Source organism: Wolffia australiana, chromosome 13 (genome assembly GCF_029677425.1).
Source record: "Wolffia australiana isolate 7733 chromosome 13, ASM2967742v1".
In the NCBI taxonomy this organism is placed as follows: Eukaryota; Viridiplantae; Streptophyta; class Magnoliopsida; order Alismatales; family Araceae; genus Wolffia; species Wolffia australiana.
Genome location: NC_135847.1, coordinates 10,531,261 through 10,539,928, shown reverse-complemented (window position 1 = coordinate 10,539,928; position 8,668 = coordinate 10,531,261).

Below are 8,668 nucleotides of genomic sequence, written 5' to 3'. Positions count from 1 at the left end.
TTGAAGAACTAACAGTTTGGATCTCATACTTCCAAAAAATAAGGACATGCAGTAGGATGAAATAGATGACTCGAAAGCTATTCATGAATAGAGGCTATCACCCCACTAGGTGTACAAGCAATAAGGTAGTCAGAAAAATACTAAATGTTTTGACTATTTGATCACAATCATACCACCTGGATGTCATGTGTTCATTGAGGGCTTGATGTTGACGTGATTCTTTTTGGGATTATCAGGAATTCGATTGACACAACCCGAAACCGATGGCACAGTGGGATATCAAATTGAAACTTGATCTGAAGAACAAATCATACAATAACCATATATATCACCTTTGCACAGATCGAATCCATGATTTCTTGGTTCCTTGAGTGAGCATCTTCAAGGTGTACTAATGTCCAACATATAGACATATCCATGCAATCTTCAGAGTATTGGATCTCCTCTTTTTGGACAAGCTCTACTGCTGGAAATTTGATTTCTAAACTCATGGAAAAGGAAGAGAAAAATAGATGGCACTCAAACTAACTCAGATGGGTATCAAATTACTTTTCCCCCTTAGAATTTTTTATAAAAAATCACCAGGCTGAGGAAAAATTAATAAAATTGCTTGAACCTTATGCATGTGACCCTCTATGGCCATGTATCATTCTAGTTAATAACTTCGATGGGACAATAGCCTTTATTAGCCTGAACTTATTAATTAACATATTTAGATTAAATAATCAAGGTTAGTTTATATCCAATCTATTGGTTAAGCTGGCACCCTGTGTGGTGTCAAACTACAGTTTGTGCCTTAGAAGAGACACGTGAGTGTGTCAACTTTCTCATCAAGCCTTTACCATCATCAGTTATCCGGTGTGTATAAGCCCTTGTCCACACGAGACTCACGCATGATTTAGGGTATGATTTATCATCAAACCCTAATCAATAATTCTAATTAGTACTGATGTGTGGAAAAATTATCACATAATGCCTTCTCAAAATTTTCCACTTCCTTGCCCAAGGATTTAAGTGAATCATATTCCTTGAGTCAATCTCATCTAATACCAAGGGAGACAGTCTCATTTTTACCACACAATCACCTTCGTGCACTTGTTTGTGTCCGAGATATGACAGTTTGGAAACCTCTTATTAGAGACTTGTCAATCATGGTAAAAAAAACACTGTTTGTCCTTCCACAAGGCATCTTTGGTGTATTAGGTCTTAGCACCATTTACACAACCATGACATGAACCAACCTGATTGATGATAGGTATAATACCATTCAGGAATTCATCTAAATCCATTTAGTTAACTCTTCCCCAAAGGAATAACCCTTATCTATCCGTGATGTCTCCACCAATGACTATGGGATTGGCCATATCAAATGATTGGGACTAGACATTGATCTCTAGATTATAATATCATCATACTTCAACTGGTGAATTTAATATACTCTATCTAGATATTTTGATGTCCTTATTCAGTCCTTTGAATAGGAATGTTTAGAAAACATGTTTAAAAACTAGTGATCTCCAGATTATGATATCATCTTAATTCACTTCAGCCTTTTATCAATTAATGGACTTTAATAATAAGCATCAATTATTAATGTAGTGTATCATTAAATATTTAACAAGACATTAAATGCGTGATTTTCTTGCAAAGCCCATATATTATGACAGTTCCTTTACAACATTCCATAGGTCCATTCACTTAAAAAATCTGGATTGACTCTATCCTCCTTTCCAAAAAAACTGGACGTCATTGTAATATTGATATAGATTAAAGAAGGGGTTATATCACGGTGTGGCCCGAACTTTTTCGAAAATTCGAGTTACAGCCCTTACTTTTTTTTTGCCGCAACACAGCCCGAAGTCCCATTTGGTCCGCAGCCTGTGACGTGGAGTCTACGTGGCTGCCAGGTGGAGTTCCGACGGAGTCCACCTAGGTGGAATCCACGTGGCAGCCACGTGGATTCCACGTCACAGCGCGATTTGAAGAAAGAAAGATTTTAGCCCGCCCAATGTGAGTCACCCGAGAGAGAGCTGAGAAAGGCGATGAAGGAGAAGGAGACGGTGGAGAAGGAGGAAGAAAGGGCGCGAGGGAGAAGGGGCTTCTTCTTGGCTACGGGAATCGTTGCGAGCTTCTTCCGGGCTACGGGAGTTCCATGAGGTAGGGTTTCTCTGTTCCATTCATGTAACTTTCTCTATCTCTCTCTAGATTTCATGGTTTACTGCTTTTTTAGCTACGTGTGGGTTGCTTTCTCTCTCTCTCTAGATGGACATACATTACTGCTTCTCAAAATACCGATGATCTTCTATCTTTATCTTGAAGCCCATATTTTATTGTTCTCTCTTCGATTCATGTAACTTTCTGTGTCTCCCTCTAGATTTCATGGTTTACCGCATTCTTTAGCTACATGTGGGTTTCTTTCTCTCTCTCTCCAGATGGACATACATTACTGCTTCTCAAAATACCAATGATCTTCTATCTTTATCTTGAAGCCCATATTTTATTGCTCTCTCTTCGATTCATGTAACTTTCTGTGTCTCCCTCTAGATTTCATGGTTTACCGCATTCTTTGGCTACATGTGGGTTTCTTTCTCTCTCTCTCCAGATGGACATACATTACTGCTTCTCAAAATACCGATGATCTTCTATCTTTATCTTGAAGCCCATATTTTATTGCTCTCTCTTCGATTCATGTAACTTTCTGTGTCTCCCTCTAGATTTCATGGTTTTATCGCATTCTTTAGCTACATGTGGGTTTCTTTCTCTCTCTCTCTCTCTAGATGGACATACATTACTGCTTCTCAAAATACCGATGATCTTCTATCTTTATCTTGAAGCCCATATGTAACTTTCTCTGTCAATTTTAAGATCTTGTTCAATGACTTTTGAAAGTTCTTCTCTCTATCCCTCTCGTAAATAAAGATTACCCAGGGCTGCTATTAATTTTTAGCATTATGTTCAGTAACATTTGGAAAATTGTGCAATCTCTCTCCCTTTAATGAAGACTACCTTGGGCTGTTTGGTTGTCTCTATGTAAAACTTTCAAACTCCATTCTTGCAGCTTTCTCTCATTTTTCACATCTTGTTTAGTGACAGTTGAAAATTTTACGATCTCTTTCTCTCTTAAAGGAAGATTTCCTTGAGCTGCTCTTTTGATTAACAAGACATTGGGAAATTGCAGTCTCTCTCTTAAATGAAGAATCGCTTGGGCTGTTGTTTTTTGTCTCCGTGGAAAACTTGCAGACTAATTGATATGGCCTCATTGAACGCCCGAGGCACATCAAAGGGGGCGGGCAGGGTCGAGCCAAGCAGTCCACCTCCGGGCCACCTCCGGGCCACCTCCCGTCCGTGCTGGGTCAACCTCCAGGCATGGTCGAGCTGCATGCTCCCCGTCATTAGCTCTCTAATAAGCTGATAAGCTGCATGCTCCCAGTCATTTCAATGCCTCCTTCACCGTCCCCTGCTCTCACCCAGCAAGAACATATTTTAAATTCAAATTGCCAATCAAGAATAATGTTTAACTATCACGACCGTTGATCGGTGCCGTAGACCCATTGCAATCCTAGCCGTTCTAATCCTATCTAGTATTTAATCCTAGTCGTCTAGATTTAATCCTATTCTACGTTTGAACCTATATTTAATCCTATTTAGTCATCTAGATTTATATTTAAGCCTCTAACGAGTATATAAAATACATTGTTTTTACTATCTAATCTTGGTTAGGTCCTAGCTGGAGATCGCCGAGTTTGAGACTCCTTCCTCAACACCCCCCGCAAGCACAACGGAGTGGACAGGACGTTGAGCTTGTCTTTAAGCTTGTTGAACCTTGCCGCTTGAAGGGGCCTTGTAAGAACGTCAGCTAGCTGTCCTTCGCTGTTGACAAATCGAACAATTATTGACTTTGCCGCAACCTGTTCTTGGACAAAGTGGAAGTCTATCTCGATGTGCTTTGTCCGAGCATGAAATACGAGATTTGCATCCAAATAGGTCGCCCCAATATTGTCACACCACAACGTGGGAGGTGTGATTGTAAAAATTTCCAGCTCTCTAAGAAGTTATTGAAGCCATATAACCTCAGTAGTGGCATTAGCTATAGCTTTGTATTCAGCTTGTGAACTCGATCTGGCAACAGAAGGCTGCTTTTCTGAGTTCCAAGAGATTAAATTCTTTCCTAAGAAGATTAGAAAACCACTTGTGGACCTGCGATCCTCTTGATCACCTGCCCAGTCTGCATCACTGAATACACTTATGGAAAAATTAGAAATTTTATTGATAAAAAGCCCATCTAGAATTGTTCCTTTTAAGATATTTCAAGAGATGCTTTGAAGATTTCCAGTAAAAAAGAGCAGGATTATGCATTTTTTGACAACCTTTGTTAACTGCAAACGCAATGTCAGGCCTTGTTAAGGTAATATATTGCAATGAACCGACGATTTTTCTATAAAGATTTGGGTCTTCAAACAATTCAGAAGAGACTGATAGTTTAGACACACTAGAGGGGGTAGTAATTGGTTTACAGTTTTCCATATTTGCGCTTTATACATTTTGAAAAAAGATATTTAGCTTGGGATAAAAGAAAACCATTTGCAGTGAGAATTAATTCAATGCCTAAAAAATAGTGTGCTGGTCCAAGATTTTTAATGGCAAAAGGACTTCGCAGATGAATAACTAAATTGTTGATGGTAGATTGACAGGGTGAGAGAACTAAAATATCATCGACATATATCAAAACAAATACTGGTTCCGAGTTTGAAACTTTAAAGAACAGGGATGTGTCAAGTTTAGAACCAGTTAACTCTAATTCAGAAAGAAAATTCGTTAGTTTGGTGAACCAGGCTCTAGGAGATTGTTTTAAACCGTTTATAGACTTCTTTAATAGACACACATGATTGGGAAAATCTGGATTTTAAAATCCAGTGGGTTGTTACATGTAAATTGTCTTAGTTAAGTCTCCATGCAAGAATGCATTGGAGACATCGAGTTGATGAATTTCCCAATTATTACTAATTGCGATAGATAGCCGTAGTCGAATAGTGGTATGTTTGATTACAGGACTGAATGTCTCTCTAAATATCAAACCCTTCCTGTTGTGTATATCCTTTAGCAGCCAACCTGGCTTTGTATTTTTCAATTTCACCTGTTGGTTTGTACTTAACTCGGTAGACCCACTTACATCCTATAACATGTAAGTTAGGATTCCTAGGAACTACTTTCTAGGTGTTATTTTGTAATAATGCATTAATTTCTGATTTCATAGCATGCATCCATTTGGGGATTTTGGATGCAATGCTATACGAGTTAGGTTCCTCAATTTGTGGCAAGTAGGTTAGAAAGCACCTAGGCAAAGGATGTTTAACCACAGAAAATGCTAATCGATTACTTTTGGAATCAAAGTCAGTAAATCAATCACTCTGAAGATATATATTTTCAACAGTTCTTGTTTTGAGAAGATCTCCTAGTTCATGAGAGTAATTTACAGTTGATGGGATAGGAAGTTCAGCTTCTGAAGGATTATTAGGATCAAATATTTGAGTTGCCTTTGGGTTGCCAGTTTCAGGGTCAGTCAATTCCCCTTTGGAATCAGATGATGATGTATGACGATACATATCAGTGTTGATGATGACTGAGTCATCATTATTGTGGACCGAGGAGGTAATGTTTTGGATTCTAAAATAGACTCAGTTCCATTCAAAGTATGTCCAATGGTGTTATTATGGAAGGGTCCTAATAAGCTTGTGTTTTGAGTACTCTGATTAACTTGAGAGAAAGGAAAGCATTCTTCAAAAAAGATGACATGACGTGAAATGAAAAACTTCCCTGCGTGGAGAGATAAGCAGTGGTATCCAGGATGTAGATCATTGTAGCCTAGAAATACACACTTTTCTGATCTGGATTCAAGCTTATGTTTGGCATAGGGTCTAAGATATGGGTAACATAAGCAACCAAATATTTTTAGCACAGTATAATCAGGCGGACTTTTGAAAAGAACTTCATAAGGTGATTTGTTTGTAAGAATATGAGTAATCAGGCGATTTATTAGAAAAGCAGCTGTTACAACAGCTTCATCCCTTAGCTGTTTTGGTAATTTGGGTTGATGAAGAAGAGCAATTGCTGTTTCTACTAAAAGCCTGTGTTAACGTTCTGCTGTTCCATTTTGTTCAAGAGTGTGGGGACAAGACACTTTGTGAACAATTCCATGAGTTTGGAGATAGTGATAGAGAGCTTGATACTCTCCTTCCCAATCTGACTGAACGTACTTAATTTTTGAATTGAACTGTCTTTCTACTTGTCTTTGAAAGGTAATCAACGTATCTAGAAGATCACCTTTTGCTTTTAAAGGATAAAGACAAACATATTTTCTATGATCATCCACAAAGACAACATAGTAAGAAAATCCAGAATGGGAAACTAAGGGAGCATGCCCCTAGAAATCATAATGAATTAATTCGAGACAATTAGTTGAGTGATGATTAGAAATTGGAAAGGGAAGATTGTGAGCTTTTGAAATATTGCATGAATCACAAACAAAGAGTTTTATGGTATGCAAAACAGGGAGACCATAGGTGTGAATTAAAGATTTTAAAGACTTAAATTGGGGGTGTCCCAGTCTCTGATGCCAAGTAGCCTCACAGGTTCGTTCCCCAATGCAAGCGGCTTTAGGAGGCTGGCTATCTAGGAAGTATAGTCCATTCCTAGTTGTTCCTCTAAGAAGGATCTTGTTGGTGACTTTGTCCTTCACAAGACAAAAGGAATTGCAAAATTCAACAAAAACATCGTTATCACAAGTTAATTTTTGAATTGACAGTAAGTTTTTAGTGATTGAGGGCACATGAAGAATGCTTTTTTAAAAGCAAAGTTTTATCGCTAGTAGTTATTTTAGAGTTACCCATTGCAAGAATATTCAAACCTGTACCATTACTGATTTGGAGATGATCATTTCCTTGGTAAGGTTGAATTTGTTGCATAGAATTCTGATCGGCTGAGACATGATGGTGGCTCCGCTGTCAGGGTACCATCCTTGTTGCTCTGTAGTGTAAGCTTGTGGATATTCTCCTTGTCTATTCTGATGATTTGCTGAGTTCCCAAAAGACAATCTTATAAATTCCTGGCATTCTCTGGCTCGATGACCATACTGGGAACAGATTTGGCATCTTGGTTGCCACTTTTGACCTCTTCCTCGACCTTGACTCCTTCCTCTCCAGTTGTCATTTCTGGAGTTACACCCTTGTTCTGCAGAATTTCTTTGATAGTTTCAACCTTGATCACCAGGGCTTCTTTGGAAGTTGTCATTCCTTCAATCTTGATCATTACTCTTGTAGTTTTGCTTTTGAGCTGTACTAGCCATGAGTGAAAATCCATTGGATTTTCCCTTATGGTAATGCCTCTGGTAACCATCGTGAGCTTTCAGATTGGTGACAATCTGATCAAATCCAATATGATCAATGTTCACATTAATGCTGATGATGAAAGATGAGTATTCTAGAGGTTATCCACTCCAAAAGGTGTATATCTTTGAGGGTTCATTGACAGGATGACCAGACATTTCTAGTGCCTCAATTACTGATTTAAATTGCTTAATGTAATCATCAACTGACATTGTACCTTTGGCAAAATTTGCAAATTGTCGACTGAGCTTCATGATTCGAGATTGACTTCTTATTGCAAAAGTATTTTCTAGTACTTCCCAGGCCTCTCTTGCATATTGGACTTTGGCCACGCATGGTAGTGTCTGTTCCGAGATAGCTGATTAGATGAAACTGAGAATTTGCTGATCAGTTCTCCACCAGTTTTCGAATTCAGAATTGTTCATCAAATTTCCAGCCTGATATGAAATAGAGACAGGAGGTGGTATAGTACCATCAATGAATTTATTTAATCCATACCCATTGAGAAGTGGGTGGAGAATGGTTCTCCACATCTGATAGTTGTTGGAGTTGAGCTTGATTTAGACTGTAAGTCCTGGAGGGATGACGATTGGCACAGGTCCAAGAACGGTCGTGCCCAAGTGATTTGCAAACTGAGGGATGGCGATCGTGGAGGCTCTGCCCATTTTGCCCATGCTTGAATCGCCAGGCTCTGATACCATGTTGAGAATCTTGAACGAATTGAGATAGAGAGAAGTGGAAGAAGAATGGGGAGAAGAAGAGAGAGAGAGAGAGAGAGAGAAGAAGATAGATGGCACAAGAAGTAGTAGGAGATCGTTGTATTTCCCTCAAGTCTTGAAAGTTGCATTAGGTTGGTTTTTATAGTATGTATAATCTGATAAAAATAGTAAGCTTCCGTTATTGAAATATATCCGTTGTAACAGATTACGACAGATATATTTCATTGAAAATACTGATCTAATCTGAGCCGTCAAAACAAATCGGGTGCACCGATCACAGCCGTTGATCGGTGCTGTGTGCAGATTATTGTAACATTTAAACAGATTAGATCCTGTCTGTTATAACTAAATGGGTGCAACGATCACGACCGTTGATCGGTGCCGTAGACCCATTGCAATCCTAGCCGTTCTAATCCTATCTAGTATTTAATCCTAGTCGTCTAGATTTGATCCTATTCTACGTTTGAACCTATATTTAATTCTATTTAGTCATCTAGATTTATATTTAAGCCTCTAACGAGCATATCATATACATTGTTTTTACTATCTAATCTTGGTTAGATCGTA